This window comes from Monodelphis domestica, chromosome 1 (assembly GCF_027887165.1).
Source record: "Monodelphis domestica isolate mMonDom1 chromosome 1, mMonDom1.pri, whole genome shotgun sequence".
Taxonomy (NCBI): Eukaryota; Metazoa; Chordata; class Mammalia; order Didelphimorphia; family Didelphidae; genus Monodelphis; species Monodelphis domestica.
The window spans coordinates 566,066,511-566,090,281 of record NC_077227.1 but is presented as its reverse complement, the minus strand read 5'-3'; positions in this window follow the sequence as shown (position 1 = coordinate 566,090,281).

The window sequence follows — 23,771 nt, the reverse complement described above, 5'->3', positions numbered from 1 at the left end:
TCAGTTGCTTAATCGTTTGCTTTAGTTGCATCATCTCCTCCCTCATGGCTAGCCATTTCATCGCAGCCATTTCATTGTTTTTCCTTTTTTCCCATAAATTAGATGCACATCTTTTTTTAAGGCATAGTATAATTGAATTAAGAATAATGCTCAAGCATACATGGTAATGAATGAAATCAAGCAATATATATATACTTATATTCAGCCATTGCAAATTTTCATAGATCCTAAGCAGAAAATAAATATAATCTGGAATTGTGACAAAAAGTAAATTGTAAAACATATAAAAGAAATGTCCAATCCAGGCTAGATAACCCATGGCAAGTAATAGTTTCTTTGCTATCTTGTATTTTGAAAAGCCTTTTGTAACAGAAAAACTGTTTTTAAGTCTGGCCCTTTAATAGTCACCTTCCTCCCTCCAAAAGGAGTGGTTTCTTTTGGGTGTGGTGTTACTAGGCAGATTAGTTGTACTCAACACTGCTCTCAAAATGGCTACTTTTCACAGTCACACAAGCTTTTGAAATGTATGTAGGCCAGATTTTTCTGAAACTTCTCTGACACCTCCAACTGACTTCTTTTTCCCAAATTCTTGACAAAATAGGTTGGAAAACCTAGCTGGCTCTGCCAAAAACTGTTATATTTATTTTGAAAGATGGGGAGGATGTGAAGAACAGGGGATAAGGAAGGTTTGTAGCAGGGTTTGGAGGAGTTTACGGTAGAGAGGAATATTGCTCGGTGAGGCAAAGGAGAGAGATGCCCCCTACTGAGAGGCAGCAGCAGGGGTCCAATAAGGAACGTTTGTCTTTGAATGATTGAACTGATGTTCAGCTCCCTCTATGCCCCAGAAAAGATAGTCCACTTATCTGACTGAGAATTCAAATAAGATAAAGTTAAATAACCAGTTTGGATTGGAGAGGTATCAGGAAAGAGGGATGAAGGATGTCCCTAAATAAGGTTGGAACCTTCCTCAGCTTGGAGCTGAGGCCTAGCCTCACAGGCTGGTGGAGGGTTTCTCCCACTCCCATCCTCTGCACTAGTTTTGTCAATTTCAGAATCTTAACAGTAGATAGCAAGCAACCAAGGAAACTTCTAATCTTCAGAGGTGGTTGGGCTTGTGTCTTCAGGCTGAAACAAGTAGAGGCACACTCCCTTGCTTCTCCCACCTCCAACACCAGGAAGGAAGTAAAGCCACCAGGAAGGAAGTGCTAGTCACAAGACCCAACTGCCACTCCCAGTTGCCCCTTCCCCCATCAACTGTCAGTCCTGACAATTTCTTCTCTCTTGATATTCCCACTGTTGCTTGTTCCAATACAGTGGCAGAAAGTTCAGAACTTATTTCTAGTTACCTTTCCACAGCAGTCAGGAAACTCAGGACACAAGATCTTATAGGAATACCGTCAGATGGAAATTAGAGATAGGGATAGACAGGATCTCAGAATCTCCAGATAGCTAGAACACAGGAACCTCCGACTCTCAGGAAACAGGTAAGTCAACACCCCTTAGGTTTAGACAGAACTGCCAACAATAATTTACCTCTCAACTCTCCCTGAAGAACAGGAACAATGGATTCCAACTGCCTCAGTGTGTCTGATTTTAAGAAGTCCCCAGACTCTAGAATAGCTCTTTCAGTTCTGCACATGTGACCAGACCCTCTTCTGCAAACCTGCTTTTAGCCCCTTTTGCAAAGTCCTTCTATCTTTCATTCTCTCTTACAATACTTGGCAAAAAAGGACCCATGCCCAGGTTTCCCAGGTATTTGTAGCACAAAACCCTACTTTTTATATTTGTCTATGAGTTCTTATTCTGGATTTTTCTACCTTCAAGTCCTTAAAAATAGAAAAGGAAAGAAAATCCTAAACCATGTTCCATTGGTAATCAGGGTATCCCTTCTACCCTTCTTCCCTCTGCTCAGAACACCAATAAATCCTCAGCATCAAAATATAAATAGGTTTAACTATTTATTCTCAGCACAGTATAAGTATGTCTCCCACCTGCAAGATTCCAGGTATAACTGCATTGATAAATGAGCTAATGTAGGGTGTCCCCTAGCTCTTAGTGCAGATTATACATGTCAGGAATGAAGAGCTCTAGTAAAGATGTGACTGAGGGTATTGAAGCCCAGTTCTTGTAGGGTACTGCAGGAAATCTCTAGATGGAATTTCTAAAAAGGGGCTTTTAAGGGGGGTGGGAAGGTGTTACTTTTTAAAGAGTTGGACTTGATTATTTAAGAGTTTGGTGGCCAGGGATTTAATTACTAAATCCCAAATGAATTACTAAAGTCAGAATGGATCTTATGGTAGTTTATTTTATAATAAAGAGGAAAGATATTAAGGAATATAGGAAGAGAGGAAAAAGAGATCCTCTTGAGCCAGGTAGGAGTTCAGAGGCCCATGCCAAGGGAAAGGAATCTCAAGATGGTGGGCCTTTCCAGAGGCTAGTCCCTCCAGAAAGGCCAAGAGAAAGGGAGTCAGCCTTTTCACTCACCACGTGTCAGTCCAGTCAGCAGATCCTTCTGCCCCTCTTCACCAGCCTCATCTCAAAAGCATAAAGAATTTCTCCTGTCTCCACTTCCAAAAATGAAGAACTGTCTCTTACAGAAGTGACAGCCCCTTTTAAAGACATTTTTCTCTTACATCACTTCCTATGCCTTCCTCTAATTCCACGTCTTCCAAACACAGTTGACACTCTGCTCTAGGACTGCCCAGAAGGCAATTAGTCAATTCTGATTCGTTACCCACTATTTCACACATGGGTCCCAGACCTCCCACTAAATGATTAAGTAGGATGTTTACACCTTTGGTGATTAGATCTAACATGGACAGTGTTTGCATTTTTTGTGATTGAATCTAAAAATAGGCAGGTCTCCATACTTAACTTTTAAGTAGGGTGTTTATACTTATGGGTATTAAAATCTAAAAATAGACATGAGTTACCATTTAAATCTTCACAATCAAGGAAGAGCTAAATACCTTCATTGTTACAATCAGGGGAGAGCCAAATCCAATCTTCATAGGCTGTTTGTCTGAGCTCTTGGTAACCACAATGAAATATTTTACAAAAAAAAAAACTAAACTCCTAGGGAGATGTCGGTGAGGCTTTACCTATCTCAGTCAAGTGGGAGGGACGAAGTACTAAAGTACAAGGTGACGAGATAGACAATAAAAGAGATAACAAAATACATCATGAATAGAATGTATTTTGCCATCTTGCTATCTTGCCATCTCCAGTCTCTTGGTTTGATTAATCTCTTTAGTATAAAATTTTCATAATAAATCTCTGAACTTTATACCTGAGCCCATGTTTAACCTAAGTAACTGTCAGTTAAAATTCTTAGAAAGGTTGTTTAAGAAGGGTATCAGCAGGGCTTTTAGAAAGGGTATTTGCTGATCTATTCACCTTCATTCTCAAAAAGAGCTAAAATGTTGCCATCAAGGTATAGGGTGTTCATCTATCTGGTGAGACCACCAAGAGCAAAGAAGACTATACCCCAGTGCAGAAACAAATAGCCCATTTGAACATTTGGGATGGAAAAATCTCTAGATTTGTACATTTGACATTTCTTTTGAACTGCAGAATCATAATTCTGCTCTTCCATTTTAGCCTTGTGAGGAGTGGGAGTGGACTATGTGTTGTCCTCAGAATATGTTTTCCAAAAGCCCCCTGGCCAAGCAATATCCTAATTTCAGACATGCTGGCCAGAATATTACCCTCAAGACTCTTAACATGACCCTCTGCTTCTGCTTGCCTATGCCCCTGAACATCTTATGCTATTTGCTAACTGAACCAAGCTTCTATGCTAAGTTAGAGGTATTAAAGGTCTGGTTCTTCTATTACTGATTGGGTAAAATTTTAGACTAAGTTTGTGCTTACCGGTTTCTAGGGGGCAGACAGGAAAGGAGATAGGGAATGGGATTGTGGTTAAAGCTAATAAATGGCTAGACTTAGCCAGAAGAAGGTGCATTTGCCTTGTGATTAGAGGCAGTGTCTTCTTTCATGAAAAATAAATAAAAAACCTGACTTTCCTGCTCAATTTCTGATTTTTAACTTTCATTGTGAGGAGGTCTCTGTGAGGAATGGTCTCTCACCCCCATACCACACAGTCTTGTTTTATTAACCTTTTAAAGTTCAGTAGCAGTTTACTATCAGTTTGGTAGTTGACCTTAATGCCATTTTTTTAACTCAGTGAAAGCTTTTAACAACTCTGAAAACATTTTGCTAAAAAGCATGGGAGGGGACACCTGGGTAGCCCAGTGGATTAAGAGCCTGGTCTAGAGATGGGAGGTGCTAGGTTCAAATCTGGATTCAGATACTTCCTAGCTGTGTGACCCTGGGCAAGTCACTTAACCCCCATTGCCTAGCCATTACCATTCTTCTGCCTTGGAATCAATACTGTTTTTGTATTGATTCCAAGGCAGAAGGTAAGGGTTTTAAAAAAAATAAAACAAATAAATAAATACATACATACATACATAAATATATAAATGAATGAATAAATAAAAAGCATGGGAGCAAACACAATGCCCTGTTTCACTCCATTAGTGACTGGGAAAGTGTGAGAGCATTGTCCTTTATTCAGAACCTATACAAGCATGACATCCTGAAACTAGCATAAAATATCAATGAACTCTTCTGGCTAAACAAATTCTGCCATGGTTTTTCATAAGCTCTCATGAGACTGTCAGTATTAAAGGTCTTTGTCAAGTGAAAGAATGCTTTGTTCTGTTCCTGACATTTCTCTTGAAGTTTTGGAGCAGCAAACATCACATTGACTATTAATCAGAGTTGTTTTCTTTTGCATTTGTCTAATCAGGAGGATTTAGAACACTTTTTCATGTGCTTATTGATAGTTTTGACTTCTTCATCTGAGAACTGCCTATTTATATCCCTTGACCATTTGTTGATTGGGGAATAACTTGAATTTTTTATAAACTTGACTTAGTTCCTGTAATGGAGGAGATAGAGGGAAGGAGGGAAAGAGGGGAGTGGGAGTGAAGGGTTTGTTTCTCTCCTCAATTACTTATGGAGAGAGGTTAAGCTAGGTACTGTCTCCTTGGAGAGGATGTGACTCCAATGAGATGTTGTCTTGAGAAATGGAGGACAGGAGACTGGAGGGGGATTGATTCAATGAGATGGCACTATGCCTCCCTCAGAGGAACTCAAGGCCTCTGAGGTAAAATCTGACTCTGTGAGGCAAGATGACTCCCAGTGATTTCCAGCTCCTAAGGAGAAATTGTAAAAATTAAAATTACATCTCAATAATAAAAATATTATATTTTAGGAGGTTTATTAAATAATCATTAGAAATCAAGGAATAAAGAAGATACAAAATAAAGACAACGTGCACATGGCTGATCAGGCAATTCAAACACCTGCCTTACCACGACCTTGCCACCTTGGGACAGGAAGTAAAGAGACAGGAACCTTCAAGTCCTTGCCTAATATTCCCTGGCAACAGGAAGTACCTAAGGACAGGAAGTTAGTGGGCTGCTGGGAAATGTAGTTCTTTTTTTAGGTTAGCAGATTTTCAATTATACAACATCAACAGTCAGCCCCTAGGGTTTTAGGTTTGGTCAACTGTCCAGGAAAGAAAGGCAAATACTGAGTCATAGGAGTTTGCAATCAACCCCTACCTTGTGAGAACCTAATCCCCTTGTTTGATATCTAAGACAGGACCAAACCCAACGTCTAAATATTCCCAAAGGGTTTATTTGGGGTTAAGTGAGGGAGGTAATGGCAGAGGTATGAGGAAAAAAGGGAAGTAGGTGAAGGAGAGATCTAAAAGTTGCCCCCCTTACAGATTTGCTTTCAGAGTCTGGAGGCCAGAGGCCTTTTGGGCCTTGCCAATTATTTCTTGATGTTATTCTTAAAGCTAACTAAATTCTAAGGTACATTTCAAGGAACAGGTAAGGGAGAGAGAGATTTCAGAGAAGGATCTGGTTTGCTCTGACCAGAGAGAGTCTGATCTAAATCCTTCTTGAAAATCCAGGTAGCTGTTGTTAAAGAGTCTCAGTGGAGGTATTTTGAGGTTCCAGAAGGAAGATAGGTCCCAAATGGATGTGCTCTTGGTTCAACTTCCAGAAAATCCACCTTCCTTCTTCATTTTCCAGGCTGGAAGTAACTACTGTCAGTTGGTTTCGGTGTTCTATGGTCCTCAGCCTGTCAGCATTCTCTTTGCCCCTCCTCCACTGCTCTTCAGGCTGGATCTGTCAATCAGCCTGACTTCTCAAACATAGGGTCTCCTTACTTTACATTCCTTATATATTTGGGAAATTAAACCTTTGTCAGAAAGTTTTGTTATAAATTTTTTCCCAGTTTGTTGCTTTCCTTCTAATTTTGTCCAACATTTTTCAAAGGATATAGAGTCTCAAATTCCCCTCTCTCTCTTTTCCATATCCGCCTCCCCCCCAATTCTCTACCTTTCCTGAGATGGTAAGCAATTTCATATAGATTTTACATATGCAATCATACAAAACATCTTTCCATAGTAATCTTTTTTAAAGAAGGAAACCAATTTTTAAAAAAGTATTCTTGTCACCATACTGTGTTTTTTTCTGGTTCTACTTATTTCACTATACTTTAGTTCAAGTAAGGTCAGGTTTTTCTGAGCTCCTCTTACTTGTAATTTCTTATAGCATAATGTTATTCTATTACAATCCTGTACTATATCTTACTCAGCCATCCCCCATTTGATAGGTATCTTCTCACTTTCCAAATCTTTACCCCCACAAAAAGTTGATTTAATATTTTTCTGTACATATAGTTCTTTCCTTTTTTTTGCTTCTTTTTATATCTTTGGGAACAAATCTAGCCCTTTACACATAGATCCAATTGTCCTGAATGATTGAATCAGTTCACAACTCCCCCAACAAGGCTTTAGTGTCCCAGCTTTCCCATATCCCCTCCAAATTATGTCATTCTTATTTTTTTCATAATAGCAAATCTGATAGATGTGATATGGTACCTCAGAGTTGTTTTAATGTACATTTCTCCAATTAATAGTGATTTAAAATATTTTTGCATGACTATAGAGAGAGATCATCTTTATTTTCGAAGAAGCTGATGATGGTTGGTTTTTTCTCTTTTGCTTACCCATTTTTTTAGTGCCTTGTTTCTTAACTCATAATTTTATGAAAGTGTAAGGTTCTTCCTGTGTATTTAGGATAATATCTCAGTGTTTAGTTTGTTGCTGTTATTTCCTGAACTCTTTGAAGGTATTTGATCTCTTAGTTCTTTTAATCTCTATATTGCAGGATCTGCCACAACACTGTAACTTTCAACACTCTTAACTCCTGTGATTTCTACATAGACTACAGTCTTCTTGCCCCTCAGTCCTATAGAATCACTTGCAAGTATTCACAAGTTTTGTGTAGCCAGTTTGATGCAGCAAAATAAGAACCATCTTCATTCTGAGAACCATTGACAGTCAGGTGAGGCTTCAGTTTTTAGAGATGCCTCCAGACCATAGCATCTGTGTATATGACAGCCATCTAGAGCCCTCTCCGCTCCTTTTCAAGTTGTCTCAAGTTAGACAATTATTTTTCTATGATTGTTAAACTCCAAAGTTCCTTCCTGAAATCATCAATTTAAAATACTTTCTATGTGTTTCCTCGCCTTATGAGGCTTTCTCTGCCTTCATTCACAATGTTATGGAAGTACAACAATTCTTACTTAAGGCAGATAATTGGATGATATATTCTCTAGAACTGTAACTCCCAATGTCTTCTTCTAATGATATGTGTAGCACCTGTAATATCTCTTAGTATCTCTGGCTTTTACCTTCCTCAGCACTAAAATGAAAAAGTAGAATTTAAAGTTAGTTTCCATTTTTACAATTATAATTTTTAGGAAGACATTTTCTTCTTTGAGACTTTGTGGTTACTTTATTTTAGGAAGTTATTTTTCTGTCTCAGATACTATATTTCCTTTTTTAGAAAAAAAAATTTATAGATTTATAGAAAGTATTTTTCAGCTAAGTTTTTGTTCTGGGCTGTTGATTTTTTCTAGCATTTTCTTTTCTAATTTTTCTCTTAAGTTTCTTATGATATGTTTTTTGTCCTTTTTTGCAGCTCTAGTAGGGGTTCATTTGTGGTTTGATATTCTTATACATTTTTCTTTGAGACAACATATTTTCATTTTTGTATTGCTACCTTCTTCTAAGCTTATATTTTAGTCATCTCTCTTCTTGAAATATCTTTCTAGCATTGGGGCTTTTTCTCTATCTTTTGCTTATTGTGGTGTTACAAGGGAATCACTTTAAAAGACTGATATATATTAATTTAAGGTCGCCAAGGAATCAGCTATGTAATTCCTAAATGAAAAACTCAAGTCAGCCGTCAGCCTTTTTTGGAGTTTAATTACAATAGGAGCAAGAAAGGAATTAGAGATATATATAGAGAGAGAAAGGGGAGAGAAGGGAATAGGGCTTAAATACCCCTTCTGTTTAGGCTGGGCCAAAAGGCCCAAGCCCTTAGATAGCTGGGGCAAAGAAAAGAGATCAGTCCCTATTACTCACGTGTCCAAAATGGAGAAACAGTCTCAGAGGCCCCCACCTTCAGCTTCCTTCAGAGCAAGCTTCCTCAGAGCCCAGGAACCACCGACCAAAAACTCAACCCTCCTCCCGAGTCTCCAGACCCTCCTATCTTTAAGGACACCATCCAAGTTGCCTCCCCTCATTCCTCACATCTACCAATCACTCTTCATCAATTTCCCTGTCAATGGAGGCTCTCGCTTAACCCAGGACCGCCCAGAGGTTTCTGGCTTTTTGCACATGTCTGTTGAAGGTCATATTTTCAAATGATTAAATCTATACTCCTTTGTTACAGCCCTTTCTAAATCCTGTTAACTTGAGTATGGTAGAGATTGGAATAATTAAATTTTGATCTAGGCTGCAGCCCTTACTCAATCCTATTAGGACTGAATAGGGTGGAGTATCTCCATTGTATCAATTCTAAAATCAATCAAGACTCAAAGAAATTCCTGTTCTATGCTCAAGCATAGGTCAAAGTCCTTTCCATTGTTCAGCAAAGGGTTTCTGTCCTAAAGTAATCTTAAGAAGGGAAGAGAAGGAACCTCCCATGCCAATGGAGTTCCCATTCCAATAGACTATCAGTAAGAAATTTTCCAAGTATGAAATATCCCAATGGTGAAATTACCAACATTTATAAGTCTAAGGAAATTTGAGGTTTACAATCCCCCCTGATGATCATTGGGAGACTAGTCTCCCCATTGATCATTTAACATAATCATTTTGTAGTTCTAAATTCACTTCTAACTAAAGATATACACAATATTCAATTTTCTAGGAGAAATTAGAATAGTGAGAGAGGAAATAGAAAAGAAAAGAAAGCAAAACCAATGTTTGCTAGGCGCATTGACAGAAAGCCAAATTAGGGGCAGTCCCTTTTGGCATAAATGTTACAATAAATGTTCAATCAAAAGTTCAGTCCAATCAATCACATCCAAAGTTCATTCTTGATCTTCTTGATGAAGTGTAGGTTTTCGGCATCTTTCTGCAACAGTTCATTCTCTGGATATAAAAGTTTCAAGCTTCTTTCTTGAAGATCTTTTCTTGAACAAAATCAAAATCTTTGAAATTTTTATAAAAGTAAAATCTTAAACAAAAGTCTTGGATTTTTATAAAAATAAAATCTCAAACAAAAAAATTCAAAAATTCTTAGATTTTAAATTAAAATACAATCCCCCCCTGAAGTAAGTATTTTAAAAAAAATATATCAAGTTTAGCTCAGAATGCAATGTTCAGTTATGGGGGTGTATGTGTCAATTATCAAAAGAATAGAAAAATAATCAAAAACATAAGAAAATTTCAAAATAGACCTTGTATAGGTCCAGTTTAAAGTAATTTCTATCCCACAAGTATGTAGGACAGAATGCAGTAATATTTCACTTAGCCATTTGTAGCCAAGACTATAGGAAGTTGCCATAATATAAGAAGAAAAGAATTAGAATTCTATTTTGATGGGGAAATGTCATTCCCTTGTCTGATTTTTCCTCAGGGATATAGGGAGCCAGCATGATAGTCAAGCTTTTTACTTGTTTGAGTACTTCAAAAAGAGTGTAGATACAAGGAAGTCCTACGACTTAAACATAAGTTAAGCGTCGCAACCTCGAGTCTCACTTTAATATTTCTAGTGTGCTCTATTGGCACTATTCAGGTTTAGTCTGTGCTCCTTGTTTTTATCCCTTTTCCTGGAATCAGACACAAACATTAATCACAGTCCTATAATATTTTATCAATAAATGGCAGGTTCCCATAGTTTAAAGCTTTTAGGCATATATTGATATTATAGCAAGAGTATATATATTAACTTGTATTACTGCAGGGAAAAAAATATTAATATTAATTATGTGTACCTTCAGTACAAAAAATGAAAAAAAAAATCAAATATTCTGATCAAAAAATAAAAAGAAATAAGAAAAAATAAGGAAAAAAATCAGTAATTCAATATATTCTTGAAAAAAAAAACATCCATTTGTCTATGGATTATTATCTCCAATTCATATGATAAGATAGAGTCACAATTCATATGATAGGATAGAGTCAATCAGTCTCAGCAGAAGATGCTTTCTTCACATGTGAGCAGTGAATCCAAGAGTCTCTTTCTCCAATCTTTATAGATGTTGGAGTAGTTAATAATATTTGGAATGGTCCTTCCCATGAAGGTTGAGTTGCTCCAGTTCGCTTGAAATTCTTGATATAAACTTTATCTCCTGGGTTCAGGTCATGCAGAGAAAAGTCTAATGGTCCAGCTTGTACTGCAGCTCCGGATTCATGAAGTTCACGTAGTTTGTGCTGTAACTCCTGTATGTAGGAAGCAATAGTAATATCTCCCCCTAATAGCAATGTATAAGCCGGGGAGAAAGGCTTAGCCTGTATAGGCGGATGTCCAAAAAGCATCTCAAATGGTGAAATATGTAAGTCTCCTCTAGGCCTGCTTCTAAGATAAAATAGGGCCAGAGGGAGAATTTCAGGCCATTTTAAATGGGTCTCAGTGCATAATTTGCCAATCATAGTCTTAAGTTCTTTATTCATCCTCTCCACTTGGCCTGAGCTCTGGGGGTGATATGGAACATGGAATTTTGGAGTTATCCCCAAGCAAGAATATATTTGATTTAAGACAGAATCGGTAAAATGACTCCCTCTATCGGAGTCAATACGTGCTGGTAGGCCAAAACGAGGAATAATTTCTTTTAAAAGTATCTTTGCAACAAAATCTGCTGTGGCTCGGGTCGTAGGAAATGCTTCCGGCCATCTGGTTAGTTGATCTACAATTACTAGACAAAATTTATAATGTCCAGCCTTTGGCATCGTTATGAAATCTATCTGTAGATGTTCAAAAGGTGTGTAAGCCAGAGGACGTCCCCCAAAGGCTTTTCCACGATATGCATGTTGGTTATATGCCTGGCAAATAGGGCAGGCTGAACATACTTTAGAGGCTACAGTAGTTATACCAGGGGCTATCCATACTCTCTTGACAGAGTCCACAATGCCCTGGGTGCCAAAATGACCATTTTTATGAATAGATTGGCAAATTTGGTTATAGAAACTTCTAGGGAGCAGGGGTTTTCCTTCAGATGACACCCATACTCCATTAATTTGTTTTGCTTTAAATTTTTGTTTCCATTTTTCCACTTCCTTTTCATTATAGGAGAGTGATAAATTTAAATTATCAGTGGTTGTTAATGTTAAAATTAATCCAGGTCCTTCTATGGCTGCTAGTTTTGCAGCGGCATCTGCTCGGTCATTTCCTCTAGAGACAGGGTCAGAGCCACCTGTATGGGCAGAGCAATGAACTACAGCTAGGGCTTTAGGCAGTTTGAGAGCAGAAAGAACTTCATTAATAATTTCTGCATTAGCTATGGATTTTCCAGCTGAGGTTAAAAATCCTCTTTGGAGCCATAGCATCCCGACTGAGTGACAAATGCCGAAAGCATATCTAGAATCTGTATAAATTGTTGCCTTTTTATCCTTGGCAATTATACAAGCTTGTTTTAGAGCTATGAGTTCTGCTCCTTGAGCGCTAATGTTAGAAGGTAGTGAAGCTGACCATTCAGTGGCAAATTCTGAGACTACGGCAGCTCCAGTGTAACGTATGCCATCCCTCATAAAAGAGGAACCATCGGTAAATAAAATCAGATCTGCATTGTCTAAGGGAGTGTCCAAGAGATTATCTCGAGGCTTTTCTGCCATGGACACTAATGTTTCACAGTTATGTAGTGGTTCTCCTGAAGTGGGTAAATCTGGAAGCAAGGTGGCAGGGTTAAGAGTTGAACAGCGTTTCAAGGTAATATTTTCACTATTTAATAAGGTTATTTCATATCTTGTAATTCTCTGATCCGAGAATGCCTGTGTTCTATGTTTTACCAATAATGCTTCAATCTCATGTGGGCACATTATTGTTAATGGACATCCCAATACTAAATCAACGGTTTTTGTTACTAGTAAGGCTGTAGCAGCTACTCCTCTAAGGCATGGTGGTGCTCCTGCTGCTACTGGGTCTAGTTGGGCAGAATAATAAGCAATTGGGCGCTGAGAAGGTCCCAAAGTCTGAGTTAACACACCAGAGGCTACTCCTCTTCGCTCATGCACATATAAAGTAAATGGCTTGTTGTAATCTGGGATGCCTAGAGCAGGGGCAGACATGATAGCCTTTTTCAGATCTGTTAGAGCTGACAAGTGTTCAGGCTCTAATTTGAGGGGTTCAGGAACCGAATCCTTTGTTAATGCTATAAGGGGTTTAGTGATTTCCCCATAGCAAGGAATCCATTGTCTACAAAACCCTGTTGCTCCTAAAATTGCTCTCAGCTGTTTCTTAGTGGTAGGAGCACTCAATTTTTGAATGTTCTCAATTCGTTTTGGAGAAATATAACGAGCACCCGCAGTCAAGATGAATCCCAAATATTCTACTTTTTGGAGACACCATTGAACTTTATCCTTAGAGATTTTATGTCCTCTTTTGTGCAATTCCAAAAGAAGGTGTTTGCTATCTTCTTGACATGTTTCTGCATCTGTTGAAGCCAAGAGTAGATCATCTACATATTTGATTAATTTGCTATTTTTAAATGTTATATTGTCTGTGTCTTGGCTCAAAATTTGCTCAAATAAGCTCGGACTTTCGACATAACCCTGTGGCAGCCGACACCAGGTATATTGTGAGCCCTTCCAGGTGAAAGCAAAAATATGCCTGGAGTTTTCATGTATTGGTATGGAAAAGAAAGCTGAACACAAGTCTACTACTGTAAAGTATGTAGCTGTGCTAGGAATAGATGAAATAATAGTATGTATGTTAGAAACTACGGAGTGTCTCTTTATAACGTGATTATTCACTGCCCTTAGATCCTGTACGAATCTATAGATGTGTTTGCCATCGGGTCCTTTTTTTGGTTTTTTAATTGGCAGGATGGGCGTGTTGTATTCAGATTTGCAAGGGATTATTATTCCCTGTTCTATTAATGAGTTAATAACTGGTGTAATACCCTCAATTGCCTCCTTTGAGAGGGGATACTGAGGGATAGAAGGAGGTGGGCTAGATTTAGTTTTTATCTGCACAGGAACAGCAGATTTAAGTAAGCCTACATCAGAAGAAGATGTGGCCCAAAGAGACTCCGGTATATCTTTAGGTATTTCAAAAATGGAAGGTTCTTTTGCCTCCTGGTTTTCCGAGAGAAGTACAGGGAGTAATTTTAAAGATTCCTCTGGTACTTCTAATGATAATGAGCCATCTGGGGAGCAGGTTATTGTGGCTCTGAGTTTGCATAGAAGGTCCCTCCCCAGCAAATTTAAAGGGGAGTCAGGCATCAAAAGGAAGGAGTGTTGTACCTCTAGGGGTCCTACAGACACCATTCTAGGAGGAAGTCTTTTAACTCTTTGGGTTATTCCTGATACTCCCATTACATTCTCTGAGCCAATAGAATAACATTGTAAATCAGGTGTTCTCTTTAATACAGACCAGGAAGCTCCGGTGTCTAATAGACAATCATAATAGGTGTTACCCACTTTTAAGGTAACATGGGGTTCATTAGTATGGGGAGGGCAGTGGATAGGGACAACGGGTAGTAGGACATCAGGGTCTGGGAAATCAAAGGTTGTATCCTCTGATTCCTGTGCCCCAGCCCCCCCCGGGCACCATCATTGTGTTTGGGATATTCCTTGGGCACCCCCCTGAAGGGCACCTCTCTGAGGGTCATTAGTACCTCGAGTAATTTTTGGACGAGCGCCATTTCTCATATATTGTTGAGTATTATCATTAAAATTTTCTTCAATTTGAGCATTGTCATTAAATTCCCAATTCCTATTTCTATAATTCTGGTTTCTAAAGCTCTTATTTCTATATTCATTATAGTTATTTCCATAGTCATTATTATAATTTCTAGAATTTTGGTTTCTATAACCATTATCATAATTTCTATAGTTATTATTTCTAAAACCATTATTAAACTGTGTATTCCTTCCAAACATCTTAAGAAAGGTTCTACATTCCATCATTTTGTGGCCCTTCTTCTCACAGAAGTGGCAAGTAATGGATTGATAATTGGATTTCTGGAGAGGGGCAATTGTCGTTGGTTCATTATCATGCCCACTTTCTAATTTAGTTATCCTATCTATTACACATCTCATTTTTTTCTTCATTTCCTCCATGTCATCATTATTCTCTTTCTCCTTTTCTTCGTTTCCCTTAAAAACATATATAGCTGTTTTTCGCAATTCTTCAAGGTCCATATCTGACCATCTTGGGCATTGTGTTTTAAAATAATTTTTAATTACTTTGCATGAATTGTTTACAAATATTCTTCTAACTTGTCTTAAACTATTCTCTTTATTTAAGTCCCAATCTAAGTATCTGTCCCCAAACTCGATAATTCTGTCCATAAATCTGGAGGGTGTTTCGTTTTCCTTTTGCTTAATTTTTTCCAGTTCCATCCACTTATCTGTACTGTCCGCACATTCCTTCATGGCCGTGAGGATGGCCTCTCTACAACGGTATAGTTGTAGATAGTCCTCAGGATTATTATAGTCCCATTCGGGATCCTGAGATGGCCAATGTGCTGCATTACGCCCCCGGGTTTTGTTGACATGAGCAATTATTTTATTTTTTTCACGTTCACTTAAAAAAGCCTGTAGTAAGCTCTCAACGTCCTTGTAAGACGGATTATATTGAAAAAATATGTCTCCCATCTTTTTTGTTACTAGAAAAGGATCTTGTTCATATGTGGGGATATTTCGTGTAAATTCATTTATTTCTTGGGGAGTAAACGGTATCCTATGTCTTAAAGTCACCACATCCCCATTTCGTCCTATTTCAGGTACTTCTCTTAGAGGAAACAGGCCTTTAGTTGAATTTTGCACCTGTGGGTCAGTTTGACAAGGACAGGTTTCTCTAGGAGGACAAGATCTCCCTTGCATTGGAATTTGGTTTTCTGTAGGAGAAGGAACATGAGAAGCTGGGATTGCAGGGGAAGGGTTTTGGGGATTAAATTCAGACAAGATTTGCACTGCACGAGAGAAGCAGTCTGTTAACTGGGCTATAGGGAAGGTGTTTTCCATCTCTATTTCAGGGAAGGAAATTTCCTCATTCAAAGGTTCAGAAACAGGTCTGTTTCTGGTAGAGTGGGTGTTTGCCCATTGATCCTGTAAGAAACATTTTAGATCTTCTAATTGGGCTTGCATTTTTTCCTCAATTTTTCCTATTTTATCTTCCATATCTCCCATTTTATCCTCAATATTTCCTATTTTATTCTCAATATTTCCTATTTTATCCTCAAGTTTTTCTATTTTATTCTCAATATTTCCTATTTTATCCTCAATTTTTTCTATTGTATCCTCAATTTTTTGTATTGTATCCTCAATTTTTTCTATTTTATCCTCAATATTTTCTATTTTATCCTCATTTTTTTCTATTTTATCCTCAACATTTTCTATTTTATCCTCAATATTTTCTATTTTATCCTCATTTTGTTTTATTTTATCCTCATTTTGTTTTATTTTATCCTCATTTTGTTTTATTTTATCCTCATTTTGTTTTATTTTATCCTCAATATTTTTTATTTTTTCATCTCTAAATATAGTATTGAGGAGTACAAAAATGACAGTACCTATTAATATAAAAATTTGGAGGTATCCTTCATTCCTCAATGCCCCTACTTCTTCAGCTGCCATATAATTGTCAAAGAATGTAGTACTCATTTTTATATGTATATTTTGTAATTTTACAAAACACGTGGGGAGCAGGGCAAAGCAACAAACTTTCCACAGGGTTTTTTTTTTTTTTTTAATGCAGGAAGTTGTTCCTTAAGGGAAAGGATATTTAGAAACAGTTCTTCCAGCCAGGACTTTAGAGTCCTGTTGCTGAGATTTAAAAACAGCTGTTTTCTGTCTATCAGAGTCACACAGCTGGGAAGTATCTGAGGCCAGATTGGAACCCAGGACTTTCTGCCTCTAGGGCTGGCTCTCAATCCGCTGAGCTACCCAGCTGTCCCTTAAGATTAAAGGGAAGAAAAAGAAAAAACTGCTGATTCCAATTTAACTTAAGGAGAAAAGAGAAAAAGTTTTTTATACTCACGTGTTCTAGCAGCTGTGTCTTTAAGCCAAGTTTTTTGTTAAAAAAAAAAGGACTAAGTGGTGAAACAGTATAGTAAAAAGGCAAGGAAAAAGTTTTATTGAGAGGATTCTTTAGACTCCCGTGTGGTCAGCCACAATGTTACAAGGGAATCACTTTAAAAGACTGATATATATTAATTTAAGGTCGCCAAGGAATCAGCTATGTAATTCCTAAATGAAAAACTCAAGTCAGCCGTCAGCCTTTTTTGGAGTTTAATTACAATAGGAGCAAGAAAGGAATTAGAGATATATATAGAGAGAGAAAGGGGAGAGAAGGGAATAGGGCTTAAATACCCCTTCTGTTTAGGCTGGGCCAAAAGGCCCAAGCCCTTAGATAGCTGGGGCAAAGAAAAGAGATCAGTCCCTATTACTCACGTGTCCAAAATGGAGAAACAGTCTCAGAGGCCCCCACCTTCAGCTTCCTTCAGAGCAAGCTTCCTCAGAGCCCAGGAACCACCGACCAAAAACTCAACCCTCCTCCCGAGTCTCCAGACCCTCCTATCTTTAAGGACACCATCCAAGTTGCCTCCCCTCATTCCTCACATCTACCAATCACTCTTCATCAATTTCCCTGTCAATGGAGGCTCTCGCTTAACCCAGGACCGCCCAGAGGTTTCTGGCTTTTTGCACATGTCTGTTGAAGGTCATATTTTCAAATGATTAAATCTATACTCCTTTGTTACAGCCCTTTCTAAATCCTGTTAACTTGAGTATGGTAGAGATTGGAATAATTAAATTTTGATCTAGGCTGCAGCCCTTACTCAATCCTATTAGGACTGAATAGGGTGGAGTATCTCCATTGTATCAATTCTAAAATCAATCAAGACTCAAAGAAATTCCTGTTCTATGCTCAAGCATAGGTCAAAGTCCTTTCCATTGTTCAGCAAAGGGTTTCTGTCCTAAAGTAATCTTAAGAAGGGAAGAGAAGGAACCTCCCATGCCAATGGAGTTCCCATTCCAATAGACTATCAGTAAGAAATTTTCCAAGTATGAAATATCCCAATGGTGAAATTACCAACATTTATAAGTCTAAGGAAATTTGAGGTTTACAGTGGGGTTATTTTTTCCATTGATATAGTCTCTATGTTGAAGCTTAACTCTGTTCCTGGGGCGGAGGGAGTATTTTTCCATGCTTGTACTGTTCATGGGATCAGCTGAACTGTCTCAGTCTCATATTAAGCACTCTACTGAGGGATTCTGATTGGCCTACTCTTTGGAGGATTGCAACTGTTCAGCTGGTTTTAATTGGGTTCTACTTAATTCCACCAAGGCAAAATCTTGTTGGGTTGAGTTCCTCATACTGCTGCCTGTGCTATGTTTTGCCTGATCCCTGTTCTGGCTATACTATGCAGAGCCACTTTCCTGCCACTGCTGTTTATTCTGTATTGCATTACTTTCTGTTCTTACTCTGATGAAGATGGATCAACCCAGCTGTGCTCTTGCCCCAGTAAGGCTTGTTCACCACTCTCTACCATTCTTCATATATTTTCAGTACATATAAGAAGTTATTGACCTGTGGAAAGTTTTATTTGATTATTTCCCCAGTTGGAAGGCAGGGTCTATGACAGTCTTCCTGGATCTCTTTTGGTCTTTTGATCTCTCCAGAAGAAGACATGGGACCTCTTTATTAAGAAAAAAACAATTACCTTCTGTCAGTCCATCAATAAGCATTTTAATGTATTTTCTATTTTTTAATTTCCTTCTTGGTCATGTTCTAAAAGAAGACTCACATTTTTAAAATGCACAACAAAATAAATGAAAAATGTATCTCCAATCTGCATTCATACCCCATCAGTTTCTTCTGTAGAGGTAGATAACATTTTTCATCATAACTCCCTCAGAATTGTCTAGGATCACTTTACTGCTGAGAATAGCAGTCTTTCACAGTTGATCATTGGGCAACATTGCTGTTTTTATATACAATATCTTGTGGTTTTTGCTTACTTCACTCTGCATCAGTTCATTTAGTCCTTTCCACATTTTTCCAAAATTATCCAACTTATCATTTTTTTACACAGTAGTATTACATTACAATCATCCTTTCCATCCTTATCCATTTATCTCAAAGGGTCACAAGTTTATAGCTTTTTAGGCATAGTTCCATATTGCTCTCTAGTTCACAACAATGTATTGGTTCCCCAGGTTTCCTATATCACCTCCATCATTAATATATATATACACACATATTCATTTATATATTTATTTAGCATATGAACGGGCAGTTTTTAAATGATTCATGAAATCAAAGTCATCTATAGTAATATGGAAAAATGTTCTAAATAACTATTGATTAGAGAAATGTAAATTAAAATAATGAGATATTACTTCAAATTGATCAAGTTGGCTATTATGACATTAAAAGAAAATAATTAATGATGGAGGTGATTTTCATTATATTCAGTTAAAAAGTTATTTTACCAAAAAATTCCAAATGCAACCAAGATTAGAAGGGAAGCATAAATCTGGGAAAACCTCTTATAGCAAGTCACTCTGACAATGGCTTCATTTTTCAAACATATAGAGAACCCAGTCACATTTATAGGAATTCCAGTCATTCCCCAACTGACTAATTGGGGAATATATATATATATATACACATATATATATACACATCATTAATTATTTTCTTTTAATGTCATAATAGCCAACTTGATCAATTTGAAGTAATATCTCATTATTTTAATTTACATTTCTCTAATCAATAGTTATTTAGAACATTTTTCCATATTACTATAGATGACTTTGATTTCATGAATCATTTAAAAACTGCCCGTTCATATGCTAAATAAATATATAAATGAATATGTGTGTATATATATATATATAAAATAACTTTTTAACTGAATATAATGAAAATTATACTTTTTCCACCTTATACTGTCCTCTTTCTCTTGTTTGATCTAACATTCTTCCCTTACTGACAGACCTGTATATAATTGAAAATGTTACCCTAAAAAAGAACTACATTTTCCAGGAGCCCACTGACTTCCTGTCATAATTTACTTCCTATAGACAGGGGAATATAAGGCAGGGACGTGAAGGATCCAGCCCTATTTTTGGTCCTGTTGGCAAGGATGGAGGTGGTGAGTGGGGATTTTGAAATGATTAATCAGTCATGGGCACTTGGTCTTTATTTTGTATCTCCTTTGTTCCTTTATTTCTAATGATCATTAATAAATCTCCTGAAATATAATATTTTTATTATTGAGATTTAATTATAATTTTTACATTTTATGGCAACCATAAGGGATGAGAAAAAACTCTCAATTTTTTTAAGATGGCCTAGATAATTTGTTTAAGCCACATTTCTCCTGCCAAGGTCTTTAGCCCACCCCACCCTCACAAACTCCAAGAGAACTCCAAACTCTCTTTGGAGCTGCTACCTTTTTCTTTACCTATTTTTTCCTGGTCACTCTCCCTACCAGCTGGGCTATTTTTAGCCAGGGTACTCTTGGTGAAGATGAGATAAGTCACATCTCTCACCCATGTTCTTGAGCCTATGTTCCTCAGTTCCTCGCTGCTGCATCTGGTATTGCTGATACTGCTTCCTCCTGATCTCTGGCTCCCAAACCCGATCACTCATCCTGCCCCAGTCCCAAGTCCCAGACTGCTGTTAGCTACCACTGTGTCTTCAGAACTCACAAACTTGGAGCTGCTCTCTGGGCAACTGTTAAAAATTGGGGTGTGATTTCCTTAGGCAATAATTGGCCTCCACATGGCAGGGGACCTCAGGGAGAAAGGGGAAAGAAGTTTACTCTTCCAAAAAGGAAGTATAAATTACAAGCATGGCATACTCTATGAAAGAGAAGTACCTTGCCTATTTTTAACAGCTTTTACCACTCATGAGTGCCCTGATCCTTTCATTTATCTTGCCTGAGATTCAGGGGAGAACTCCATCTCCCTACAACCCTTTTCCATTTAGGCCTGTTCAGTCTCTAAGATTCCTCCAATTTGGCTGCTGGGTCTGTACCCCAAAGAGATAATGGACAAAAAGACTTGTACAAAAATATTCATAGCTGCGCTCTTTGTGGTGGCCAAAAACTGGAAAACGAGGGGATGCCCATCAATTGGGGAATGGCTGAACAAACTGTGGTATATGTTGGTGATGGAATACTATTGTGCTAAAAGGAATAATAAAGTGGAGGAGTTCCATGGATACTTGAACAACCTCCAGGAAGTGATGCAGAGCAAGAGGAGCAGAACCAGGAGAACATTGTACACAGAGACTAATACACTGTGGTATAATCGAACGTAATGGACTTCTCCATTAGTGGTGGTGTAATGTCCCTGAACAATTTGCAGGGATCTAGGAGAAAAAAAAACACCATTCATAAGCAAAGGATAAACTATGGGAGTGGAAACACCGAGGAAAAGCAACTGCCTGAATACAGAGGTTATGGGGACATGACAGAGGAGAGACCCTAAATGAACACTCTAATGCAAATACTATCAACAAAACAATGGGTTCAAATCAAGAAAACATCTAATGCCCAGTGGACTTACGCATCGGCTATGGGGGGTGGGGGGAGGAAAAGAAAATGATCTATGTCTTTAACGAATAATGCTTGGAAATGATCAAATAAAATATATTTTTTTAAAAAAAAGATTCCTCCAATTTGGGATTCCTTCACACTATGCTCAGCAAGAAATTCTCCCTCACTATGGGAGATCCAAGAGCTCTGACAAAAGGAATCTGAATGGATAGAGAAAGGAAATTTAAAGAGTCTGGAGGTGAAATTTTAAGCCTTTTCAGACTCCATTGTTTTATGAAGATCTCTGTATTTTATTGCATTTTGCCGATAGTTTTGTTTACAATCTAATTTGGTTGGTTTTAAGTTTATATATTAATCTTATCAATACTATTCTGTTGCACTGAATCATCTTAATCTAATGTGTTTTAACTATTGGATATATTCAATTACCTTTCCTTCTTGAATACTGAACAAAATATTGTAAAATATTGTAAAAGCCCATAAGCAGCTTTTTTTTCCCATTTTGCATTTGTTAATTGTTACATAGATGATGGATGGATTCAACCTGGCTAACAACCTTTGGAGAATTTAATGAGCTAAGAATTTAAATGGTAATTCTAAGGGGTCGTCAGAAGTAATTTTAATTAACTAGTGGTTTCTGAATGGATGATTTTTATATTTATATTTATATTATAAAAAACATTTTCTTAAAGCTATTAAAGGTAGAGAAACAAAAGAAAAAGTTCTTACCAAGGTGTTTCTATGAAGCAGGAAGCCAAAAAGAGCTCCTACAAAATTCTTCAGTTTAATTTACCAGAACAATCTAGATTTCTTGGTGATGTTCTAGACCTAAATAAACTTTACTTTGTTTAAAAATATTTGCCAAGATTGAAAGATTTGCTACATCTGTAAAAATTGTGACAAATTGTGACAAATATCCATCAGTTCATAGGCTTTTTTATGTCATACAGCAACTTATATAAATATGATAGTGGGTTTGTTTGCTACTGTAATTAACTGGGCTATTGTGAATTTTGGGGACTTTGGTACTTCTTTGAATATATATTATCTACTATATTACTGTTTTATTCTGAAAAATAATTCGTACTCACATAGTGGTTAAGTTAAAAAGGAAATAGATTTCATTTTTTTGGTGCAAAACCTTTGTTTTCTACCTCTCTTTTGCTGACACAGTATGTCACTGACTGTAAGCTATATGTTTCTTTTTTTATTTTTATCTTTTTTTATTATTGTTTTTCCTTGCATGTGCAATATAGTATCTGAGTTTTATTTTTCTCTCCTTCTTGTATTTGAAGTGTATATCAACAGTTTTTCTTTATTTTTTTTATTTTGCAGTGATATAATTAAAATACATTTGTTCTAATATTAATGCATACCCAAAAAGCTTTAGACTATAAAAATGATGCCATTTGGTTGTTTAAAAAAATTATGGGATTTTGCTTAATGAATCTGTCTGATTCCAGAACAAGAGAATACAAAAAGAACCATTACACAGTGCCAAAGAAGCACAAAGCTAAACTTCATAGTGCCAATTGAGCACAAAGTCAAAGAGACCAACCAATCCTGATAGGATTGATAAAAATTTTGAGCCAAGACAAGAGGATTTAAACTTGTTTGGGGTTCAAGGTTGCAGCTGTTTTGACATATGTCAAAAGCAGGTCTTCCTTGTCCCACATTCTACCAAGTATCTCAAATTTTGCTCCTACCTTGCTCCTATAATCTAGTCACTATTCTGTCTTTCATAGTGTGGCAACTTCCTGTAGTCTTGGATGCAAATGGGTAAGTAAAATATTACTGCATTTTGTCCTACAGACTTGTGGAATAGAAATTACTTTAATTAGACCCTAATACAAGAGTCTGTTAGAAATGTATTAAATTGTACCCAAAATACAATGGCTTATTATGAATTTATTCTTGTTTACTCAAAATTTTATGTACATAGAATTTTTTTATATTTTGATTCTGATTTTGAATCTTTTCTTTCTCCCAAAAGAAGTTTACTTTTTCTTCCATTTGCTTTTCTTTTATGTTTTTGGTTGTTTCTTTTGATAACTTTTTCATATACCTCATAACTCAGCCATGCATTCCTAAGTGATCCCTGTGTTTTTCAACACCCCTTTCAGGGGGGAATGTATAATTATTCTAAAATGCAAAATTTAAATTCTTTTGATAGTAATTTTAGGTTAAGAAACATGCTACCTCTCTGAATCCAGAAAGAGAATTGTTTGGAGAAGGCACCATGAAGATGCCTACACAGATCACATACTGCACCAGAAGATCCATAGTGAACTTTGGGACATGGTGATCTGAACTGTGTGGGATTGAATGCATGTGCCTTCTATGTATACTCTTCTGCCAAAGGGGACTGCCACTCAATGCACCTAGCAATCATTGGTTTTGTTCTCTTTTCCTTTTATCCCAAAATTATTGTTATTTCAAAGTTGGTTATGTTTACAAGATCCATTGGAGAGACTAGTTTTCCATGGACCTCCAGGAGTGGGGGGGGTGCGAGGGGGTGGTATAATTGAAAATCTGTTACCCTAAAAAAGAACTACATTTCCCAGGAGTCCACTGACTTCACGTCATTATGTACTTCCTGTAGACAGGGGAATATAAGGCTGGAATGTGGAGGATCCCGCCCTATTTTTGGTCCTGTTGGCAAG